This window comes from Bubalus bubalis, chromosome 22 (genome assembly GCF_019923935.1).
Source record: "Bubalus bubalis isolate 160015118507 breed Murrah chromosome 22, NDDB_SH_1, whole genome shotgun sequence".
In the NCBI taxonomy this organism is placed as follows: Eukaryota; Metazoa; Chordata; class Mammalia; order Artiodactyla; family Bovidae; genus Bubalus; species Bubalus bubalis.
This window is the reverse complement of record NC_059178.1, coordinates 3,347,020-3,372,780: the sequence shown is the minus strand read 5'-3', so window position 1 is coordinate 3,372,780 and position 25,761 is coordinate 3,347,020. Positions and strand designations below refer to the sequence as shown.

At 42.2% G+C, this 25,761-nt stretch overlaps 1 long non-coding RNA gene across 1 annotated transcript; it reads right to left on the bottom strand.

The window, feature by feature from the left end:
* Nucleotides 1-481: 481 nt before the first annotated feature.
* LOC123331260 lies at nucleotides 482-5,455 on the bottom strand. The gene is made up of 2 exons (XR_006547818.2): nucleotides 2,414-5,455; nucleotides 482-852 (listed from the first exon to the last, which is right to left on the bottom strand). It is a non-coding gene; the product is annotated as an uncharacterized LOC123331260 (long non-coding RNA).
* Nucleotides 5,456-25,761: the final 20,306 nt, after the last annotated feature.

Genomic DNA, 25,761 nt, shown 5'->3' with positions numbered 1-25,761 from the left:
TGCCTGGAGGATCCCATGGACAGAGGAGTGTGGTGGGCTAGAGTCCATGGGGTCACAGAGAGTTGGACACGTCTGAGTGACTAACACACACACCTACATTAAGACCTCTGTAATGGGCAGACTTATCTTGATCTATTTTTTCACACATAGGTCACCCTCTCCAACCTTTTAAGACTTTCCTGATCTAACTAACAAACACAAATCTCCCTCCATCCAAAGCAAACCAAATTTCAATAATGATAGTTTCAGCAAAAATAAAATTGTGTAGCATATTCACATATAGGCATTCCTTGACTTAAGGATGAGTTGTAAACCCACTAGTGTAAATTGAAAATTTCATTAAGTCAAAATGTATCTAATACACTTGACCTACTGATTATCATAGTTTAGCCTTGCCCACCTTAAACAAGCTCAGAACACTCCCTTAAACTTGTAGTTGGACAAAATCTAGTACAAAGCGCATTTTATAGTAAGGTGTTGAAGATCTCATGTAATTTATTGAATGCCGCAGTGAAAGGGAAAAACAGAATGGTAGTATGGGTTCAGAAAGGTTGCGTGTCAGCTGTGCACACTTCTGACGGTGCGGCTGACGGGGACCCGTGGCTGCCTGTCACTGCCCCGCATCACAGACAGCACTGGACAGCCGATCAGGAGAACATCAGCATTCAAATTCGGAAGTAGGGTTCCTACTTAATGTGTGTCCTTCCCGCACCATTCACAAAGTTGAAAAATCTTTTAAGTCAGGGACGACCCAGTGAAACATTTTACAGCCATTGATAATCTCATTTCCCAAGAGTATGACGTTAAGATGCTCCAGTATCTTCTTCAGTGGCTCAGCGGTAAAGAATCCTCCTGCAAAAGCAAGAGACACAAGAGTAGGAGTAGGAAATGGCAACCCACTCCAGCATTCTTGCCTAGAGAATTTCATGGAGAGAGGAGCCTGGCGGACTACAGTCCACAGGGTTGCAAAGAGTCAGACACAACTGAGCATGTCCCCACACACAGGTAGAAAAAAGCACTCTCAATTTTGTAAATTTGTATGTTAAATCCTATCCTTTCCTCATGCATGTCCAGAAAAAAAATTATGAAAGGAAAGATATTTGATGTTGACAGGGGTTAATTCTGTGTGGTGGAATTAACTACAGGGTCTTTTTTTTTTGTTTTAAATGCATTTTCTTTAGACTCTGTGCTCCTAATGCAGGGGCCCAGGTTCGATCCCTGGTCAGGGAACTAGACCCCACGTGCTGCAACTAAGAGATCCTGCATGTTGCAAGCAAGACCTGGTGCAGCCAAATAAATAATCAATACATATGAAAAGAACCGAGCTGTCAGAGGCCCCATACGAAGCCCTCAATCAGTTTGAAAGCCACTGTATCATGTGCGGAACTTTATTAAACGTTTAACTTGAGAGGACCAAGTCCTGAGTTCATGAAGGTGTTCAAAAGGGAGTCAGAGAAAAAAGAAACCCTAAGAGCTCCATAGTTTCATTCCAGGGTTGCCTGGTTTGTTGAAAAATTGGCATAAAACATAATTATCCAACTGGGGGCGGCTCCCAGACAAGAGAACATTTTCTTTCCATGACAACAATACTCAATTCTACGCAATCTTGCTACACACACTTAGTGCCTTAGATAAAGACGGTGTCTTAATTCATAGGCGTCTGTTGTGTCCTGGCTGAAGCTCAGAGCTTCACTTATTGCTCAGTCTCAAAAACTATCCTTAATGAAATTTTTTCAGTAGCATTATCTCCACCTTTTCATCAGTGGCTCTTGTTTTTCTAAATTATTTTAATGTTATTCTTTAATAGTTGTCAAACTTTTTGTGGAGTTAAGAGAAATATAAGCAGCAAATATGCAAGTATATGCTCAGTATTACTGGTTTTATTTCTTATACACAGGATGTATTTTTAAATAATGATAATCTAGTCAATAATAAGGAAATAAATATAAAATACAATATTTTAATTTTTCCAACTTGACTTTGGGTATTCAACTTTTGCATGAAAATGTTATCACCGTTTTTCTTTCTTTTGATCCTCTAATTCACTGCTGCTTTGTAATTTAAGGTATACATAAATTAGTTTCTCTATAGCTAGCCAAGAACATTTTGAACATTAATTTGCATTTTTATTGGTCAAATAAAAGCAGAAATTAAATTAATGCAAAATTCTGCTAATGAGTTCTTGATTTATAAAAATGAGACATGCTATAAGAAACATGAATCATTCATTTAGAGTTTAATGTAGAGAAGGCAAAAATTTAAAGAAAAATTTAAAGCTTTTATATTACTGAAATATATTATTGTATGTTTTTATGCATTCTATTTCCTGAAATTTGTGACATCCTGACGTATAATTAAAAGAGTTGTTAATTAGACATATCTTTAGTCATCTCAGGCTACCAAAACAAAATACCATAGGCTGGGTGGTTGAAACAATAAACGTTGATTTCTCGCAGTTCTAGAGGCTGTGAGAACTGTGAAAAGTCCACGATGAAGGTGCTGGCAGAGTCGGGTCCTGGTAAAGGCGCTCTCCAGGGCTTGCAGACGGCGGCCTTCCTGGTGTGTCCTAACCTGGAGGATGGTGGGGCCATGTAAGTGGGGAGAGAGGACTGTGGTCTCTCTTTTTTTCTTACAGGAACACTAATTCCATCATGGGAGTGCCATTCTCATGCCTCATCTAAACCTAATTACCTCCTATTCCACCCCACCGCCCCCCGCCCTGGCGCGAGTACCATCATACGGAGGGCGTGCGAGGGCTTCAACACAAGACGTTTGGGAGGACTCAGACATTCGCTCCATCCCAAGGCACCTATGCTCTAGAGTCGGGCCGCTCATCTTTTCTGAGAAGTGTGTCTCCATCTCACACATCTAAGGGAAAGAGTCACTGAGGTAGACTGATGACAGTGATGAGAGATGTCGATTTGACATAGTGTGGGCAAAACCCTTCTTTCAGAAATACCCTTGAAGAGAGAAGGGTCGATAGATTTTAAGCTGTAATTGATCATAATGAGCTTCAGGATCAAGGTGACAGCTAGAAACCTCCTTGACCCTATTTCTGAGCAACTGAATTAACCATTGAGCAGCCTGCTATTGCCCAATTGAAAGACCCTCTCCATATGGATAAGAAATGGTCATATTTAATCCTCTATGAATTTGTTATTCTGTTATTCATAGCCCAAAGCATCTTAAACTGTCTGTCTATATGTCTATCTTAAACTGTCTATATCTCTATCTTAAACTATCTATATCTCTTTCTTTTCATAAATTAATTTTTTCTAAAACCAAAATCCTAACATATGTAATATTTCAGACTTTATCAATCTAAAAGTGAATCAGGCACAGATTTCTGCATGAATAAGTTTATTCTTACCCATTATTTAAATGGTTGTGCAATATTCCATTTACCTTAATATGTATGTATAATCAATCCCCTAACTTTGAATATATGTCACATTATTATCTTTTTAACTAATATAAACAGCATATAAAACGTACTTCAGGTGGCTAGCTCTTTGCATGCATACATGCTTATTTACTTTGCATCTGTTTCAAGAAGTAGAAATGCTAAGGCATATAATTATGATCTTAGAGCAATGATTCTTGATTGCCTGTATTCCCTGTTTGCATGTTACATCCTTTTTATTTCTTGGACCACTGAATTTTGATCTCTGAGTTTATTTCACTGAATCATTTCTAAGACAATAATTATGTCCTCATTTTTATCTTACTTGAACTCACTGTGGCATTTGGAATTGAATTGCTGACTACTATTTTTCTTTTTTTAAATGTTTTTTTCCTTTTTATTTAACTGCAGTCACCATCCTGTCACTACATTCCAGGACTATTTTAAAACTGAAAGTTGGCAACTTGTTCCTCCAATTCCCCTTGCCTCTGACAGCCACCTGCTTGTATCTGAGTTCATTTTTGCTTTTGTCTTGATTTTTAGATTCCACATATAAATGAGGTCATGAAGTATTTGTCTTTTTCTGTCTGACATTTCATTTAGCACTCAAAGTTCATTCATGTTGTCATCAACAAGGTTTCACTCTTTCTCTATGGCTGAATAATCTTTGTGTATACGCATATATATTTCGCATCTTCTTTATTCACTCATGTATCTATAGGCACGTGGGTTGCTTCCATATCTTGGCTATTGTGAATAATGCTGCAATGAACATGGGGTTGCATAAATCTTTTAGTGTTTTGTTATCTCTGGATAAATATCCAGAAATGGAATTACTGCATCATATTGTAGTTCTGTTTTTGATGAAACTCCAGTTTTCCACAATGGCTGCTGCAGAGACTTCTTTCATTCTGGGCCCCCATCAAAAGTAGTAGCCTAAGTATTATTTGGTAAAAGGGTCAGAGCAGCACACCCAAATGTGGGGTTAGTTCCTCCAACCCACAGCAAAGCTGAATTGCTTTCCAGGGCTTATAATGTCTGCCCCCACTGGCAGTTTATGAGAACCCCCATTCCTTCACATCCTTACCCATGCTTATTAACTGCATTTTTAAAAGCATTTTATTTTATACTGGAGTGTAGGCGATGAATAATGCTGTGGTAGTTTCTGGTAGACCGCACAGGGGCTCATCCATACATATGCATGGGTCCACTCTCCCCCAGACTCTCTCCCATCCAGGCTGCCACACAACAGTGAGCAGAGTTCCCCATGCTCTACAGGAGGGTCTTATTGGTTTTCCATTTTAAATGTAACAGTGTGTACATATCATGATCCCAAACTCCCTACCTACCCCTTCACTGCCCGGCAGCCATCAATTCCGTCTTTTAATCTGTGGGTCTGTTTCTGTTTTATGAATAAACTCCTTTGTATCCGCTTCTCAGGTACTGCATGTGCCACACGCTTTAGTGTTTACCAGTTTGTTGGGTGTAAAATAAACTCTCACTGTGGTGTTAATAAACTGAAATAAAATAAACCCAGCTCACCTGAAGGCTCATGATGTACTCTGCATTACTTTAAGTGCTTTATGTTATTAACTCATATGTGCCAGGCTAAGTCACTTCAGTCCTGTCTAATTCTTTGCAACTCTATGGACTGTATCTCTCCAGGCTCCTCTGTCTGTGGAATTTTCCAGGTGAGAATACTGGAGTGGGTTGCCATGCCCTTCTCCAGGGGATCTTCCCAACCCAGGGATCGAACCAGGTCCCCTGCGTCTCCTGCATTGCAGGAAGATTCTTCATCACATGGTGTTAATGCATTTTACTGATTACTAATGAAGTTTAGCATCTTTTATGTATTTATAATTTTTGTTTCCTCTCTTTTGAGACATTTTTTTGTATTACCCATTTTCCTATTGGATTATTTATCTTAAAAAGCTGTTTTGATGCAATTTATATATTTTGAGTAGAATCTTCATTTGCTTGCTCTCTTTTGGCTAGAAAGAAGAAAACGGTGAACTTATGGTGAAGAAGATTCTCGTAACAAGGCGTCCCTGGATATTGCTCTGGCTGCTATCTCACCCTGTACATTCACCTCTCGCCTCTCTGAAGACATTAGTGAACTTTGCCCAGGACTCTGTCATCTCACCTTTGTCCCACTGGTTCCTGGAGGTGCGGGGTGAGGAACTGGGGGTGAGAGAGCGGGTGGCAGACGCATACCCCAGCTCCTAGAATCTTTTATTTCTCTTTGTCCAGTCACTATTTCCAATGTAGCTTTGAAGCTGTGTTCCTTCCCTCGAGTGTGCTGGTCCTAACACCAGTCTGCCATTCATTTTGTTAGGTTTGAAGTGGGCAAGGGGCTGGGTTCTGGCTTCAATCTGCTGTTTTACCTTGGGAGTCTCTGGGACAACTTTTAAAGGCTGCCCTTGATGTTCATTTTATATTTTATTGATGTTTATTGGAGTATAGTTGCTGCTATACGATATTATATTCGTTTCTGCTGCAGCAAAGTGAGCCAGTTACACACATACATATATCCCCTCTGTTTTGGATTTCATTCCCATTTGGGTCACACAGAGCGCTGCATAGAGCTCCCCATGCTGTGCGGGAGGCTCTCACTAGCTAGCTATTTTATATATAGTAGTGTGTACACGTCAATCCCACTGCCCCAGTTCATTCCACCCTCCCCTTTCCCCCTTTGGTATCTGAAGTTTGCTCTCTACATCTGTGACTCTCTTTCTGCTTTGCAAATAAGTTCATCCGTACCGGTTTTCTAGATTCTACATGTAAGTGATATTAATGATTTGTCTTTCTCTTTCTGAATTATTTCAGTCTGTGTAACAATCTGTAGGTCTATACACATCTCTGCAAATGGCACTGGTTGGTTCCATTTTACGGCTGAGTAATATTCCACTGTGTATGTGGACCACTTCCTCTTTATCCATCCCGCTGTTGATGGACATTTAGGTTGCTTCCATGTCCTAGCTATTGTAAATAGTGCTGCCATGAACACTGAGGTGCATGCATCCTTTCGAATTCTAGTTTTCTCAGGATATATACCTGGAGTGGTATTGCTGGGTCATATGCTAGCTGTATTTTTAGCTTTTAAAGGAACCCCTATACTGTTCTCCATACCTCTATCATAGTGGCTGTACCAATTTACATTTCCACCAACAGTACAGGAGGGCTCCCTTTTCTCCATACCCTCCCCAGCATTTATCATTTGTAGATTTTTTGATAATGGCCATTATGAGCAGTGTGAGATGAGGCCCTATTGTGGCTTTGATTTGCATTTCTCTAATAATTGGTGATGCTGAGCATTCTTTCATGTGTTTGTTGGCTGTCTGACTGCTACTTAGTTATTTCTTTTGCTATCTGTAAACCCCTTTTCCCTTTCACTTTCTATTCTGTGGATCGTTCTAAGATTTCATCATTGGCTTTTATGCTACTACCCACATTTTACAATGTAGAGAGCACTACATTTTCATCCTTGGCCATCCCTGTTTTTTCTCTCTTCATGCTATACTTTGGGATGGACAGGTGTGGGGCTCATGTGGCCTTTCGGCCTTCAAACCTCCTTCTTGCTTGGGGACGTCCCCATGCCATGAGTGATGAGGAACATCTGGGTAAAGAGGATATCCCTTCATTACACACTGATGGACAGGACATAGGTGAACGACAGACTCTTAGCAAACTTGGTGTTTACCTCTGGTCTTTGACTAAGTGGTATAAAGGTGACAAGTTTGTGAGTCCTTGCTAGAAGCAAAGTCCCTTTCTTATTAAGGTAACTGAGTGTTTTTTTGCTTACACTCAAGAACTCTTACTGGAATAACACACGCTCTTGTGAGTGATCTTTTCTATGCGTGCGTGTGTGCACAGTCATGTCCAACTCTTTGCAACCCCATGGACTGTAGCCCACCAGGCTCCTCTGCCCATAGGATAATCTTGGCAAGAATACTGGAGTGGGTTGCCATTTCCTCCTCCAGGGGATCTTCCTGACTCAGGGATCTAACCCACATTTCCTGCATTGGCAGGCAGATTCTTTAGCCCTGAGCCACCTGGGAAGTCCTGGTCTTATCTATACCCGTGACTTAAACTACTGTGTGTGTGTTGATGACTTTTAACTCATAGCTCCATAAATCTCTACCGAGCTCCATTCCAGATCGGAATACCCACCTGCATACTGAATATTTCTATCTAAATGCCTATGGACACCACAATTTGATTTAAAAATGAATTATCTTCTCTTCCAAATCTCTGCTCTTCTATTCTCAGTCTCAGAAAGACAATAGAAAATAAGTATAATATAGAAGAGTAAATGAAATACTATTGTAAAATAAGGGCTATGAAAAATAAAGCAGGGAAAGGGTGATTGAAAATGTTGGGGGAGGGGTAGTCATTAATACCGTTTATAAAGAGTAGTGAATATAGATCGTCCTGAGGAGTTGACACGTAAGTAGACACCTGGAGGAGGGAAGGGAGCTAGTCATCCAGATATTAGAGGAAGGACCACCCCCGGCAAGAAGAAGAGCCAGCGTCAAAGCCCGAGGATGTTTGGAGTGTGTTAGGAATAGCAAGCGGGCTGGTGCCGAGTGAGCGCCAGGGCAGTATTAGGAGATAGCGTCAGAATTGAGGGCCAGTAGCGTGGTACTGAAGAAGGAAAGGAACGAGATCTGACTTGAAGTTTAAGTGACTTCTCTTTGGCGGTCATCCAGATGGAATTCTGGAAATGGTCTTTGGCTCTTCCTTCTCCCTTAACTCACTTTTTCCAAACGACCATGCTACCCATTGCAGTTCCATCTTCACGTCTGTCTGTTCAGCCGCCCTCCGCACGTCACCCCGCCTTGTTTACACCCCGGTTCCTCCGTCCTGGCTCAGCGCAACTGACAGACAGTGCGAGCTACTCTTTCTGTTGTTCTAGCCAGGCCTTTTGATTGAACACATTTTATGACTTGCCTCTGTTTCAATATTACTTTTTAATTTATGCCATTGGAATTATCTTGTACTTTCCAAAACATGAAAAGAAAGAAGGTTATTAACTGCCACACTTTTATTGGGTGTCATCCTTTTCAGAGTGTTGAGGTGATCCACGAACACTTAACGACTGCTGGGAAAAAGAACTCTCCAATTCCTGATCTTTATGGCACATTAAAACAGACAAAAACAAATAAATATGATCTACTTTCTAGAGGAAAGTTTGTCTCTATGTGCCATGGGTTTTCAAATGATATAGTAACTAATAATATAAAGTTCTGGTTTATCTTGTAGCACTTCTAAGACAGGTATTCTAATGTGATTTCTTATTTTAAGGAGTTTGCAAAAGAAAACAGTGGCACAGTCTCAGACTTAAAATTGTGGCATTGGTACTAACCCTATATTGTAAGAATAAATTATAAATGTCATTAATTTGTCTTTCCTATTTAATTAGAAGTCTTGGTGTGTATTTCTTCCCACAACTGAACTAGTCTCGGTAAAGGCTTTGGGTTTTTAGCAAAACTGTTCACCATTGTCTCAGCAAACCGTAACCAAATCTTGTTTTTGAATCTTCTAACTAGAGAAATCTGTATGCAGGTCAAGAAGCAACAGTTAGAACTGGACGTGGAACAACAGACTGGTTCTAAGTCGGGAAAGGAGTACATCAAGGCTGTATATTGTCACCCTGCTTATTTAACTTATATGCAGAGTACATCATGAGAAATGCTGGACTGGGTGAAGCACAAGCTGGAATCAAGATTGCCGGGAGAAATATCAATAACCTCAGATATGCAGATGACACCACCCTTATGGCAGAAAGTGAAGAAGAACTAAAGAGTCTCTTGATGAAAGTAAAAGAGGAGAGTGAAAAAGTTGGCTTAAAGCTCAACATTCAGAAAACGAAGATCATGGCATCTGGTCCCATCATTTCATGGCAAATAGATGGGGAAACAGAAACTTTATTTTTCTGGGCTCCAAAATCACTGCAGCTGGTGACTTCAGCCATGAAATTAAAAAACACTTGCTCCTTGGAAGAAAAGTTATGACCCTAGACAGCTTATTAGAAAGCAGCGACATTACTTTGCCAACAAAGGTCTGTCTAGTCAAAGCTATGGTTTTTCTAACGTATGGATATGAAAGTTGGACCATAAAGAAAGCTGAGCGCCAAAGAATTGATGCTTTTGAAATGTGGTGTTGGAGAAGACTCTTGAGAATTCCTTGGACTGCAAGGAGATCCAACCGGTCCATCCTAAAGGAAATCAGTCCTGAATATTCATTGGAAGGACTGATGCTGAAGCTGAAACTCAAATACTTTGACCACCTGATGCAAAGAACTGACTCATTTGAAAAGACCCTGATGCTGGGAAAAATTGAAGGTGGGAGGAGAAGGGGACGACAGAGGATGAGATGGCTGGATGGCATCACCGACTCAATGGACAAGAGTTTGAGTAAACTCTGGGAGTTGGTGATGGACAGGGAGGCCTGGCGTACTGCATTCCATGGGATTGCAGAGTCGGACATGACTGAGTGACTGAAGTGAACTGAACTGATGTAAGGATAATCTGGGGTAGGTAACCCATCAATGAAGAGCCATTCTTCCAAGGATTCCACTAGTTAGTGCTTGGAAAGTGTGTTCTCACGTCCTCTGCTTTTCTGCCTGCTGCGTGTCCCGTGTTTCTCTGCCTCTGTCTCAGTTTCTCTCTTTCCCCTTCCTACCTCGACTCCACTCCCTTTTGTGTTCATCTTCCATTTCCCATGCTACTTTAGGTGATTTTCCTTGTGTGTGGTGTTCTCTTTCCTCAGAATGTCTTAGCTTTTCAAGACCAAGCTATTTATCCTTTAAGAATACAGATCTTCCTCAACTTATGATAGGGTTATCTTCCAATAAACCCATTGTAAAATTCTAAATATCATAAGTTGATATTTATGCACTGAATACACCAAGCCTACTGAGCATCATTGCTTAGCCTTGCCTCTCTCAAATGAGCTCAGAACACTTCCGTCAGTCTACAGCCAGGCAAGATCATTGAACACAAAGCCTATTTTATAATAAAGCATTGACTGTCTCGTGCAGCTTCTTAAATTTTATACAGAGAGTAAGAACCAGAATGGCTGTGTGAGTGCAGAATGGTTGGAAATGTACCAGTTGTTTACCCTCATGACCACGTGGCCGACTAGGAGCTTCATGATGGAGCCCAGGAAGAGATCAAATTCAGAATTTGAAGTATGACTTCTGGATGCACATTGCTTTCATACACCACTGTGAAAGTGAAAAATCCTAAGTTGAAATATTGTAAGTCCCAGACTGTAAGATCGAACCAAAAAAAAAAAAAAAATTATTCCCCCATGAAGACTTCCCCGCCTGGCCTGTCCACTGCCACCCTTTTGCCATATCTGGGTGTCTTTCTCTATAAATCCTTCAGTTCAGTACAGTTCAGTTCAGTTCACTCACTCAGTCGTGTCCGACTCTTTGCGACCCATGAATCGCAGCACGCCAGGCCTCCCTGTCCATCACCAACTCCTGGAGTTCACTCAAACTCACGTCCATCGAGTCGGTGATGCCATCCAGCCATCTCATCCTCTGTCGTCCCCTTCTCCTCCTGCTCCCAATCCCCCCCAGCATCAGAGTCTTTTCCAATGAGTCAACTCTTCGCATGAGGTGGCCAAAGTACTGGATTTTCAGCTTTAGCATCATTCCTTCCAAAGAAATCCCAGGGCTGATGTCCTTCAGAATGGACTGGTTGCATCTCCTTGCAGTCCAAGGGACTCTCAAGAGTCTTCTCCAACACCACAGTTCAAAAGCATCAATTCTTCGGCTCTCAGCCTTCTTCACAGTCCAACTCTCGCATCCATACATGACCACAGGAAAAACCATAGCCTTGACTAGATGGACCTTTGTTGGCAAAGTAATGTCTCTGCTTTTCAATATGCTAAATCCTTAGTCATGCCAAATTCAGATCTGCTTCAGGAGAACCTCTTATTTCTGAAACCTCACTCTGTATCATGGCTCAGTGTCTGTTGGTTAAACAAATAAAGGGTTAGTGAAGAAATTTCACGAATGGTTGATTATCCAAATTTGAGTATTGTCAACAGCTAGGACAATTTTTGATTTCCAGAATGGTTTTCTCAGCTGCTTAAACTTTATTTTAGAAGTCTTATCCATTTCTGTGGTGTCGTGGAACACAGAGTAATTTCGAGTATAGAAATCTAATGTGCTTTAATAGAAGCATACTAAAGGTAAAATTCAAGGAATAAACGATGGTCTCGCTTCTAAATCACAGACTCATCAGTCTTCTGCATGTCCTCTCACAGCTGTGGTCTGGTTTTATTCTCAATAAATGGCAGCTCTGAGACTCCCAATGTAATATCCTAGATGAAGACCAAGCTGATTTGGGTAGATATTGTGCTGTTACAGGTTTTAATTTCTGTTTCACTTAATTGAGAAAAGTCCATTTTAAGATTAATTATAGACTTTATTGATTGTTGACTCAGACATTTCTGATTGAAATAAATTTAGAATTTTTGTCTTTAATTCCTTGGACTTTGATGGTTTGGACAGAGGCCTGTGTGCCCGTCCTGATGGCCCTGGTTTGTATTCCAGGTGCCTGTGTACCAGAGCAGCTTATTTTGTGCAGTTCCCATGTCAGGCAGGGAGACAAGGAACAGAGCCCTGGAGATAAAATCCCAGAACTAAGTGCTATAGACAGGGCTGTGTCTTGGATCTCCTTATTTAACATTTTTGTTTTCACAACTCAGGCCAGTTTTCAGAAGAACCAAGTGTGTGTCCCTTGCCGTATTACAACAAATGGCTATTGCTTTAAAGTACATACTTTGAGTAGTGGAAAAGATTTAAAGCAGCATGTTGTTATTACATGCTGTCCAGCAGTTCATCTTTCTTTAAAATTAATTTTTATCGGCGTATAGCTGCTTTACAATGTCATGCTTGTTTCTGCTGTGCAGTAAAATGAATCAGCTCTACATACACGTAACGCACCTCCTCCTCTTTGCATTTCCTTCCCAGTTAGGTCACCACAGAGCGCTGGATAGAGTTCCCCGTGCTACACAGGAGGTTCCATTAGTCACCTACTTCACACAGCAGATATGTCAGTGCCAAACTCCCAGTTCACGCCACCCATCCTTGCCTCCTTGGCATCCACATGTTTGTTCGCCTGTGTCTATTTCTCCAGCAGTCCATCTTAATTCCCAAATGAAGTGGCCTTTCATTTTAAACAACAAATCAAATTATTTGGTTTTATATGAACTTTTGCTGGTGGCTAAGACAGTAAAGAATCTGCCTGCAATGCGAGATACCCATATTGGATCCCTGGGTTGGGAAGATCCCCTGGAAAAGGGGATGGCTACCCACTCTCTTGCCTGGGAATTCCATCGACAGAGGAGCCTGGTGGGCTACAGTCCCTAGGGTTACAGAGACTGACATGACTGGGTGACTAACACATGAACATTGCCAGTTAGATATCTGGTGGTTTGCATAATGTATGTATATGGATTTATTCCTAATCATTAGCACTGACAGGTAAAATACCAACCTTTAAACTCTTTCAGGTACCTTTTTTTTTTCTCTCAAATCAAGCTTATCTACTAGCTTAGCAGCTTAAAACAATCACCACTGAATTATTTCTTGACTCTTGCATGTGGGCTGGTCTCCCCTGGTGGTGGTTCTTCTCTAAGTGATACGTTGTCTGGCATGGGGTCCTCTCAGGGGTGTCCTGGGCTGGAATCCTAAGATGGGTCCCTCACATGACAGCAAGCTGCTCCTCCCTGTAGCTTCTCCTTGCGGCGCAGTTACATTCCAAGAGGATGTTAAGTGGGACGCCGCCCATCTGCTTAGAGTAGAGGCCAAGAAGGTTTCATGGACTTGCATTCCATTAGTCACGTGCCCAAGTATAGGAGAGAGCTCTTTACAGAGGAGGTGAGATCAACATCTGCATCTCAGCGTGGAAGCGGATGTACAATGTCGTGTTAGTTTCTGCTGCACGGCAAAGTGATTCAGTTATGATACACGTACATTCTTTTTCATTGTGGTTGATCACAAGATACTGAATATAGTTCCCTGTGCTATACAGAAGTACCTTGTTTCCCCATTCTGTATTGAATCGTGTGCATCTGCTAAGCTTCAGCTCCCAATCCTCCCTCTCCCAACCCCCTTCCTTGGCGACCACAGGTCAGTCTGTGACTGTTTCATAAATACATTCCTTTGTGTCCTATTTTAGATTCCACATATAAGTGAGGTCACATGGCATTTATCTTTCTCTTTTCTGACTTGGAGAAGGCAATGGCACCCCGCTCCAGTACTCTTGCCTGGAAAATCCCATGGATGGAGGAGCCTAGGCTGCAGTCCATGGGGTCGCTAAGAGTCCGACACGACTGAGCAACTTCACTTTCACTTTCATGCATCGGAGAAGGAAATGGCAACCCACTCCAGTATTCTTTCCTGGAGAATCCCAGGGACAGGGGAGCCTGGGGCTTCCGTCTATGGGGTTGCACAGAGTCGGACACGACGGAAGTGACTTAGCAGTAGCGGCAGCAGTCTCTGACTTGGTTCACTTGGTATGATAACGTCTAGGTCCATCCATGTTGCTGCTAATAGCGTTTATCTCATTCTTTTTTATGGCTGAGTGGTATTCCACTGTGTATACGTGCCACATCGTTCTTCATCCACTCGCCTGTTGATGGACGCTTGTTTCTAAGTCTTGGCTGCTGTGCACACAGGGCTGTGCGCATCTCTCTGAGCTCTGGCTTCGTTCAGACGTGCGCCGGGTGGGATTCAGCACCAGACGCCTCTGGTTGTGTCATCTGCATGGATCCTTTAACTCCATCAGGCCTCAGTTTTTTAAATTTATGGAATGAGCTTTTTCATAGGGTGCTGTGAGGCTTAACTGCAATGATACATGTAAAGCTCTTAGCACAGGGCATGGCGCAGAGTAAGAATCCCCTAAATACTTGATTTTTGTTATCAGGATCGTTCTCAATGGGTCAGTGTGCTCCAAAAGGAGCACGCCCAGGAACGTGGATTTTCTGAGCTCAAACTCAACATTAAATTAGATCACCAGAAATCGACATCTTTGGACTAAATTCCTGAAGTCTCTGAAGTACTCGAACTATGATCGAGTAGGACGCTTTCAGGTTGAATCAAGTGTTTATACGACAACTGTGTGTTTCAAGCTGACTTCTGGCAGCAGCGTTCAGCGCAGGGCCCGGCCACGGTGCCAGCAGGCGCTGCAGCTGTGTCTGTGCTCCACTGGTTGCCCACTTGCCCTGAAGAATTGCTTCTCTCCCACATGGCCTTTCTGCCTGTCGGCCAGTCCTCTGTTCCTTGTTCTTTATTGTCTCCTTGTTTCTCCACTCACTAGGAGTTTCTTCTCTGATTCTTACCTACCCGAACACTCAGCCACTATACTGGAACTTACCAGGACATATGCTTAGGATTGCTAACCCTGCCCAGGCCAGTGTATCTGTCACTTAGGGAAACAGAATCATTGCAAAGGTTATAGATTAAGGGACTTCTAGGAGTAGATGGACGTGAGTTTGAGTGAACTCCGGGAGTTGGTGATGGACAGGGAGGCCTGGCGTGCTGCAATTCATGGGGTCGCAAAGAGTCGGACATGACTGAGCGACTGAACTGAATTGAACTGAGGAGTAGTTGGGGAAACAATGGAAACAGTGAGAAACTTTATTTTTCTGGGCTCCAAAATCACTGCAGATGGTGACTGCAGCTATGAAATTAAAAGATTCTTGCTCTTTGGAAGCAAAGTTATGACCAACCTAGACAGCATATTAAAAAGCAGAGACGTTACTTTGTCAACAAAGGTCCGTCTAGTCAAGGCTATGGTTTTTCCAGTGGTCATGTATGGATGTGAGAGTTGGACTATAAAGAAAGCTGAGCACAGAAGAATTGATGCTTTTGAACTGTGGTGTTGGAGAAGACTCTTGAGAGTCCCTTGGACTGCAAGAAGATCCAACCAATCCCTCCTAAAGGAAATCAGTCCTGAATATTCATTGGAAGGAGTGATGTTGAAGCTGAAACTCCAATACTTTGGCTACCTGATGTGAAGAGCTGACTCATTGGAAAAGACCCTAATGCTGAGAAAGATTGAAGGCAGGAGGAGAAGGGGATGACAGAGGATGAGATGGCTGGATGGCATCACTGACTCAATAGACATGAGTTTGAGTGAACTCCAGGAGTTGGTGATGGACAGGGAAGCCTGGCGTGATGCAGTCCATGGGGTCTCAAAGAGTCAGACACGACTAAGTGACTGAACTGAACTGAGCTGAGTGGATGTTGGCAATTTGATCTCTCGTTCCTCTGCCTTTTCTAAATCCAGCTTGTATATCTGGAAGTGCTATGTATATCTGCCAGTGACATTTAGGTTGCTTCCATGTCTTGGCTTTTGTAAAAAGTGCTGCTATGAATATTGGCGTGACATATCTTAATTAGAATTTTGTCTAGACAGACGCCCAGGAGTGGGAATGCTGGATCATGTGGGCTTCCCAGGTGGCTCAGTGGTAAAGAAATCGCCTGCCAATGCAGGAGGTGCAAGAAACACTGGTTTGCTCCCTGGGTGGGGAAGATGCCCTGGAGGAGGAAATGGCAACCCACTCCAGTACTCTTCCTGGGAAAATTCCATGGAGAGAGGAGCCAGGTGGGGCAGGGGCGGGGTGGGTACATGGGGTCGCAAAGAGTCAGACATGACAGAGCATGCACGCGTGGCAACTCTCTGTTTTATAAGGAACCTCCTTGCTCTTTTCCATAGTGGCTGTACCAACTTATGTTCCGACCAACAGTGCAACCGGGTTCCCTGTTCTCCACACCCTCTCCAGCATTTACTATCTGTAGACTTTTTGGTAATGGCCATTCCGACTGGTAAAGATGGCACCTCATTATAGTCTTGATTTGCATTTCTCTAATAATCCGTGGTGTTGAGCATCTTTTCATGTGTCTTTGTGCCATCTTTGGAGAGATGTCTATTTTGGTCTTCTGAACATTTTTTGATTGGGATTCTTTATTGAGTTGTCTGAGCTGTTTGTATATATTGGAAATTGTCCTTGTTGGTCACCTCACTGCACATACTTTGTCCACCTGTTGCCTTTTCATTTTGTTTATGGTTTCCTTTGCTGTGCAAGATCTTACGTCTGATTAGGTCCATTAGGTTTATTTTTGCTTTTATTTTTATTGCCTTGAGAGACAGACCTAAGAAAGCATTGGTAAGACAGCTGTCAGAGAATGTTTTGCCTCTGTTGTGCCCCAGGAGTTTTATGGTGTCATGTCTTATATTTAAGCCTTTGAGCCATCCTGAGTTTGTTTATGGTGTGAGGGTGTGTTCTAACTTTGTTGATTTACATGCTGCCACCCCGCTTTCCTAGGGGACTTCTTTATGTATGTCAACTGTTCATTGCACAAGAACAGCCCTAACTGGTAATTTATGTAGGACAGTCATGAAAAAAGTGCAAGTGAATGTGTTAGTCACTCAGTCGTATCTGACTCTTTACAGCTCCACGGACTGCAATCCACCAGGCTCCTCTGTCCATGGGATCCTCCAGGCAAGAATACTGGGAGAGCCACAAGATCTCCTGGGGATCTTCCCAACCCAGGGATCGAACCTGAGTACAGTCATAGGTGATACTAAGTGGAGATCTATTTCAGATGTAATTTGAACAATAGACCCTCAAATTAAGGACAGTATGAGCTGAAGATTTCAGTTGAAATAAAAACAGGTGACTTCATGCTCCTATTCCAAAATATCCTCTGTCAATTGTATTTGTACTTGGAAGACGATGTGCATTTTTCCTAGGCAAATTCCTAGGCCTTTCTTATGACTTCCCCTCAATGTTTATTTAATTATAAGCAATAGGTCTTTTATATGCCACCTACAGCAAACCTTTCCCTTTAATTATTCCCTCTTTGTGTTCATTCAATAGAAAGATGAAAGCAATCTTTCTTTAAAAAAACACAGAATTTGTAAAGCTATATCTTTCTTAGTGCTCTAAAAGGAAGCATTTTTTTTTTTTCTTTGCATTCATGGCATAAGATCAGAATTCAGTGAGGAAAATCAGATACAATGATTCCAGAGTAAAAGAAGTACCTTCCTTGATGCTCCAAATCCTTAGATTCTTGTTAGCACTCTTATAATTGCTGTTAAAAAAAGCAATGTAGCTCTTCCAAGCACTGTGAGCTAATGCCCTTGTTAGCTGAAAGGCATGGATCTGGAGTCAATGGTAGCTATAAATTAGTTTAGGCAGGTCTGCACTAGCAATCTGGGCTGTATTCAAGGCTCAGCGCATCTCAGCTGGCCTATTCATTCACAGGGAAGTCAGGTGTCCGGGGTGGCCATGTGGGCAGGCTAGGAGATACAGCTGACGTGCTCAGGGTTTTCTCTCCTATGTGCTGACTGAGTGCAAAATCATAGGTTTGGACCATCAAGATGCTGGTTCTCCCAGCAACCCTTTGCATTTTATGGGTCTAGCTTCCATATAAAACCTCGAGGTGTGTGAGTGAAATCCTCCTGGGGGAAAAGACGTGTCAGAAAAAGGAGTGATGGAGCTGTCCACCGAGGATTGCTGGCACCCATAGAAGTGAGGAGACAGGCAAGGCTCCTTCTCCAGAGCTGCAGAGAGAACACGGGTTTGCCAGGACCGTGACCTCAGATGTCTACCTCCAAGACCATGAGAGAAGAAGCTTCTGTTGCTTCAAGCTGCACAGTTTGTGGTAATTTGTTATGGTAGCTGTAGGAATGGAGAAGGCAATGGCACCCCATTCCAGTACTCTTGCCTGGAAAATCCCATGGACGGAGGAGCCTGTTGGACTGCAGTCCATGGGGTTGCTAAGAGTCAGACATGACTGAGCGACTTCACTTTCACTTTTCACTTTCATGCATTGGAGAAGGAAATGGCAACCCACTCCAGTGTTCTTGCCTGGAGAATCCCATGGACGGGGGAGCCTGGTGGGCTGCCGTCTATGGGGTCGCACAGAGTCGGACACGACTGAAGCAACTTAGCAGCAGCAGCAGCAGCAGCTGTAGGAAAGGAATACATATGAATTTGAGAACAGTCAAGAGTTTTCTGCAGTTTTTTTTTCTCCAGCACCTACTTATTTTTATCACCAGGATTCCTTTTTGGTGGCTCTCACACAATGATCACTTTATATACCATTGATGAGGTCAGGAACAATCAGGAATGATAGTTTCTCTCTGCAGTAGGTAATCATTAAAATAAGGTAGAGAGATGTATTCAATATTTCATGTTATGGAAATGATATATCTTTGAGTGCAAAAGGCAGGTTATCAAAGAGTATATATTTCTTTTAAAATATACATGTATACAAGTGAAGTGAAGTGAAAGTTGCTCAGTCATGTCTGACTCTTTCTGACCCCATGGACTATAGTCCATGGAATTCTCCAGGCCAGAATACTGAAGTGGGTAGCTATTCCCTTCTCCAGGGGATCTTCCCAACCCAGGGATTGAACACAGGTCTCCTACATTGCAGGTGGATTCTTTACCAGCTGAGCCACCAGGGAAGCCCCTATGTATACAGAGATACTTAAAAATAAGTATGGAAAGGAATATGTCAAAAGGGAGATAGTGGCTACCTTTGAGTCACAGGATTAAGGATAATTTCTATATTCTTATTTACTAATAATTACTTTTCTATTTCTCCAAAGAACATTTATTGTATGATCCAAAGTTAAATATTGCTTCACAGAAGATTAATGCAGTTTATACTCAACTTTAGGATTTCCCAGGGGTGAACTAGTGGAAAAATATCCACCTGCCAACGCAGGAGACAGAAGAGATTCTGGTTTGATCTGTGGGTCAGGAAGGTCCTCTGGGGGATGGCCTGGCAGCCCACTCCAGTATCCTTGTCTGGAGAATCCCATGGATGGAGGAGCCTGGTGGGCTAGCAACAGTCCATAGGGCAGCAAAGAATCAGACATGACTGAAGTGGCTTAGCACACATGCACATACTCAACTACATCTTTTACATGCTAAGCTTTTCTCTTGGGCTTTATACTATGCAGTTCATCGGGTCACAAAGAGTTGGACACGACTGAGCAACTGGACTGAACTGAACTGATGCTTTAAATTGGATTATCTTTTACTTGCTTCAGCCAAAAAAATAAGAATGTTTGCTCTACTTGTAAAACAAGATTATTCCAATGACCAAATGAGAAGTATCTAATAGAAACGTAAACATGCATGCCATTTGTTGCTGCTGTTTAAACTCGGAACATTTGAAACACTTAAACACAATTATGCTTGGAGACTTCCCATTAAAGTAGATCATCTCGCCTTTTCTTGGAAATCACTAGAAAATGAATTGTTCCTGAGCACAGAGCTCATGGAATGAACTTCCTCAAACACCTGGCCAAAGTCTCATTTCCAAAGTCCTTGATCTGGAATGTGGGTTCTGGTAAGACTTGGGCTCCATTTACCTCCATTTCTTTCTCTGCAGGCAGGACCCATCCCCCCCAACCCTGGCCGGGCTTGTGGGCTGACTTTCAGTAACACAGCTTTTGCTTTCACCTTGCCACAGCCAGAAGTCTCCCTCCCATGCTTCCCTTCTTACTGCAGGTGTTTTCTTCCTCTTTTTAAAAACTGAAGTGTAGTTACTTTCCAAGGCTGTGTTAATTTCAAGTGTACAGCAAAGTGATTGTTATGTATCTATTTTTCAGATTCTTTTCCATTATAGGATAATATAGGATATTGAGTACAGTTCCCTGTGCTATCCAGTAGGTCCTTATTGTTCACCTGTTTTATATATCGTGGTGTGTATACGTTAACTTTAAACTCCTCATTTATCGCTCCCCTCCGTCACCTGTGGGGCTTCCCTGGGGGCTCAGATCGTAAAGATCTGCTTGCAGTGCAGGAGACCCGCGTTCTATCACTGGGTCTGGAAGATCCCCTGGAGAAAGGAAGGGCAATCCACTCCAGTATTCTTGCCTGGAGGATCCCATGGACAGAGGAGCCTGGTGGGCTACAGTCAATGGGGTCACAAGAGTCAGACATGGCTGAGAGACTAACACTTTCACTTCACTTTCCCCACCCCTCTATTTCCTTTCTACCACAGTGATTCTTACCCCCTTCTGAGTCATGGACAGAGTTGAAAATCTGTTGAAGACCACGGGTTCCTCCCTAGAAACATGTTCAGATGCACCAAATAGTCACATACAATTGCAGGGTCTTTCTATGCTCCTTCAAGTTTGCCTGGTCCCCACGGCCGCTTGGTTAAGACTCTCTGGATTTGACTTCCATCCACTATATGAGTCAAGTCACATACAAGTCCCCCTTCTGCTCTGAGATATGTCTCAGTCCGTTTAGACCATGTGAATTCTTCATGCATTTTTGCCACATTATGTTTGACAGGACTTATTACTAATATTGCCTTCTCCCATTCATAATAAATCCAGTGTTTGCCTTAATTCTTTCCTTGAATCTTGGGACACATTTTTAAATTTTTACTTGGAGGGTGGTTGTCATACAGTGCTGTGCGGGCTCCTATTGCACAGCAGTGCGGATCAGCTGTGTGTACACCGATATCCCCCGCCCTCAGCCTTTGTCCCAGCCCCTCGTTCCAGCCTCCAGGCCATCACAGAGCACCCAGCAGAGTTGAGGACTCTTACCAGGCTATATTTCCTACAGTGTCTAGAGAAAATGTCCTTACCCGTGATAGGTTCTTTTCAAATATTTGTTAATGCAAAGTTCCCTTCATATTGAATTTTCTATATTTGCAATTTTATTTTTGAGGTTTTAGATGTGACTTTAGAATGAAGCCTAAAGTACTGATAAATGTATAACAAATATTCATGTAGTAGGGTGATGCAAACACCGAGTTTGGGTGCAAACGGATCAGGGTTTAAACCTTAGCTTTGCCAGTTACTAGCTTTATGAGCTAAAAATCGTAATTTCTCTTGCTTTCCTTTCTATGTGTAGAGATAATAATACATATGCACTTTGCACAGTGAAGATTAAATGACTATTTAAAGAAATTGCACAGTGCCTCATGTGAAGGAGGCTCTGAAAAACAATGGCCATTATGATTCTTCACAAAACACGCTGTTTCATTTTGCATCAAGCCATTGCTCTTTCCGACTGGTAAGGGGAGGAGAAGTTCATTTTTTGGTTGTGTTCCCAAGAATACAAGCTAAATGAATTTTCTTGGCTGTCTGCTATCATTTTGGTTATTAAAAAAATCTCCAATTTTCTGGGTATTCATATTTCTTTATTGAAAGGAAATTATTTTTTTCCCATCACCTGGCAAGAACTGAAACTCATATTCACTTCTTTAATAAGAGACAGTACAACAAAAGAAAATAAGAGATGAAAGCAAAAGCTGACTAAAATATACACTTTATTGGCTTATCTCTATGTGTCATATACTTTCAATTTTAGTTCTACAATTTTTTTAATGTTTTTAATGGGAGGATAATTACACTGTTGTTAGTTTCTGCTGCACAATGTGAAACAGCTCTAAGTATACATATATCCCCTCCTTTTGAGCCTCCCTCCCGCCTCCCGTCTCCCCCTCCCTCCCGCCTCCCCCTCCATCCCACGCTCCAGGTCATCACAGAGCACGGGGCTCGATCCCTGGTTTTAGGGCACTTCCCACCAGCGATCTGTGTTACACACGGCGGTGCACGCATGTCATGCTGTGCTCCCAACTCGTCCCACCCTCTCCTCCCCTGCTGTGTCCACAAGCCCATTCTCCACATCTGAGCCTCTTTATTCCTGCCCTGCAACTCGGCCCATCAGCGCCATGTTTCTATTAAAAAAAAGCGAAAGATCTACAGTGAAGTGAACAGGGTATACAAGAAAGCTGAGACGCCAATAAGGACCCTCATGGAACCTTGACTGCCACACTTTGTCATCGTTGTTTGCTTACTGGAATACATTTTACTTTTCAGAAACGATCCGTTCCCATTACATAAACTAAACCTCGGAAGAATGCACAGAGAAATAGTCCTGCTTATTGGTTGTTGTTTTGGTGCTGAGCCACAGACGCTGCTCAGGGTGAGTGCCTTTTGCTTTGCATAAAGGAATTTCCTAGGCAAAGACGCCAGTAAGCTGGTTGACAGCGCTTGAGCTGGAGCACTTGCCGCCGAGGGCATGAAGTCCGTGCGAGTCCAAGGACCCTGCAGTGCTGCTGTGGGATTCAAATAAGGGACACTGAGTCCCCGTCAGTCTACGGATGCCCACATTGTCACTGCCTGATCCGAGCTGTGAAACTCGCAATGCTTTTTAGGGTTAACATCAGGAAAGAACTGTATGAAAACTGACAAGCTACAACGTCACTCATAATTTGTTCTCTGTTCTTTAGTACAAAAACCCCCACATATTTTGATAAAGCTAACAGGGCCCAATTTTGATCCTCTAGGTAGGGCCTCTGGTGTCAGATCAGGGTCATTGTGTCAATTCCACTTTGAGCCCTTCTGATTAATTTTTTTCAAAACTGTACCATACTTATTTTCTAAAATTTTTTTAATTAAATTATAGTTTATTTATACTATTGGATTAGTTTCTGCTCCACAGCAAAGTAGCCGTTATACATATACCCACTCTTTATTTTCCCAGATAGGTCATTACAGAGTATTGAGCAGATGTCCCTGTGCTGTGAAATGCAGTAGGTCCTTATTAGTTACGTATGGTGGTGTGTGTAAGTCAATCCCAATCTCCAAACTTATCCCTTCACCCAACCCACTTTCCCCGTTAACCATAATTTTGTTTTCCACATCTGTGACTATATCTATCTTGTAAATAACTTCATTTGTACCATTTTTTAGATTCCATATATATATATAAGTGATATCATATGATACTTGTCTGACTTTACTCATTATGAGAATCTCTAGGCCCATCCATATTGCTGCAAATGGCATTGTTTTGTTCTTTTATATGGATAATGTTGCATTGTGTCTATGTACATCTTTCTAGGTTCCTGCCGAGGTCCAGCCCTGGCTGATCCAGGGTATTTGAAGGGGAGATGGCTTCGGTGAGTTCACTGGATACAATAGCTTTATTTAAATATTAGTTAGAGATATAAAGAGTAATAGAATGAGGATAGCTCAGTAGGAAAATTCAGCGGAGAAAAGAGGCTGAGTAGCTTGGTTTACACGGAAAATCAATATAACCTGTGACATCAGCTTAGCTCTGACCACGGAGGCCGTAGGCGCCCTCTCGAATAGCGGAAGGTGCCCCACCTTAGGCACCTTGTTGAGTGGGTCTTAGAAGCCCAAATAAATGGTCGCAGTGGACCTCTGCGCTCCAGATGGAGACTCAGCCCAAATGTGAAAGAAAGAATGACATGGGGAGATCAAGCTTCGGTGAGCAAGGCCCGTAGCTTTATTTTCAACAGGGGCTTTTATACCCTAAGTTGTACATAGAGGATAATAGGGGGCGTGAAATCATGCAAAGTCAGCAGTCTTTGATCCTTATCAAAACCAGGGTTTCTTTCCTGCAAATTTATCATATACAAATGGTTTAGGTGATGTACATCATCTTCTGGCCAGAAGGCCTATTAACATTTTACGACTCTTGACAAAGGTTTGTCAACCGTAAGACTTATTTTCTCTAAGAGTAATTATTTTAAGGTTTGGCGCCATCCTCCGAAGGTGTTAGATAAAGTTGCATTCCTATACGGCAGAGGTGCAGTGGGTTTACAACAAAGGAAAGAATTTATTACCTTAAGGGTCTAAAGTTGCTAACACCAAGGCTACTACTTATTTTTTCTACATACCAAGTATATTAATTAATACACATTCAAGGATACAATACAGGGGATGTGGAAACTTGGCAGCAAACATTGGCTCATCAATGAAATCCTTTACTAGTTTTATTCTGACAGTTTCTAACTCTCTGAGAGGCTCTAAGTTATTTGAATATCTTAAGCTTCCCATGCCTCTCGAGGCTGGGAGACTGTAAACAATCATATGCATAGCTGTAGGAGTCCGGGTAAACTTGTCAGGCGAGTTAGAGAGCTATCTGAGGGGTTTGGATTTAAACACTCCTAATGCCCAGGAACTTTATTAACTGGAGCTGAAAGTTAACTCTTTATCAGAGAGAGCGAGATGGTGGTGGGGGACAGCCCCCAGTAAAGTCAGAGGTGAGAGCACAAAGCTCTCACAAAGGTGAGAGCATGTATATATATAGATATATATGTATGCCCAGGAGTGGGATTGCAGGATCATATGGTAGACCTATTTTTAATTTTTAAAGAAATCTCTATACTGTTCTCCATAGTGGCTATACCACTTTACATTCCCACCAACTGTACAAGAGGGTTCCATTTCCCCACATCCTCTCCAGCATTTACTGTTTGTAGACTTTTTGACAATGGCCATTTGGACTAGTATAAGGTGATACTCATTGCAGTTTTGATTTGCATTGATCTAATAATTAGTGATGTTGAGCATCTTTTCATGTGGTGTTTGGACATCTGTATGTCTTCTTTGGAAAAATGTCTGTTTAGATCTGCTCGTTTTTTGATTGGGTTGTTTTTCTGGTATTGAACTGCATGAGCTGTTTGTATATTTTGAAGATTAATCCCTTGTTAGTTGCTTCTTCTGCAAATATTTCTCCCATTCTGAGGGTTGTCTTTTTAATGGTTTTCTTTGCTATGCAAAAGCTTCTAAGTTTAATTAAATCTCACTTATTTTTGTGTTTATTTTCATTATTCTAGGAGGTAGATAGAGAAGGAAATAGCAACCCATTTCAGTGTTCTTGCCTGGAGAATTCCATGGACAGAGGAGCCTGGTGGGCTACAGTCCATGGGGTCACAAAGAGTCAGACACAACTGAGTGGCTAACACCCAGGAGGTAGATTAAAAAAGATATTGCTGCATGAATGTTTTCTTCTGAGTTTTATAGTGTCTGGCCTACATTTAGGTCTGTAATCCATTTTGATTTATTTTTCTGTATGATGTTAGTGAGTGTGCTAATTTCCTTCTTTTACATGTCCCGTTTCCCCAGCACCACTTATTAAAGAGGCTGTTTTTTCTACATCATATATTCTTGCTTCTTTATCATAGATTAGGTGACCATAGGTGCAAGGGGTTTATCTCTGGGCTTTCTTTCTAGTTCTATTGACTGATATTTCTGATTTTGTGCTGCTGCTGTTGCTAAGTTGCTTCAGTCATGTCCAACTCTGTGTGACCCCATAGACGGCAGCCCACCAGGCTCCCCCGTCCCTGGGATTCTCCAGGCAAGAACATTGGAGTGGGTTGTCATTTCTTTCTCCAATGCATGAAAGTGAAAAGTGAAAGTGAAGTCACTCAGTCGTGTCCAACTCTTAGCAACCCCATGGACTGCAGCCTACCAGGCTCCTCCATCCATGGGATTTTCCAGGCAAGAGTACTGGAGTGGGGTGCCATTGCCTTCTCTGAT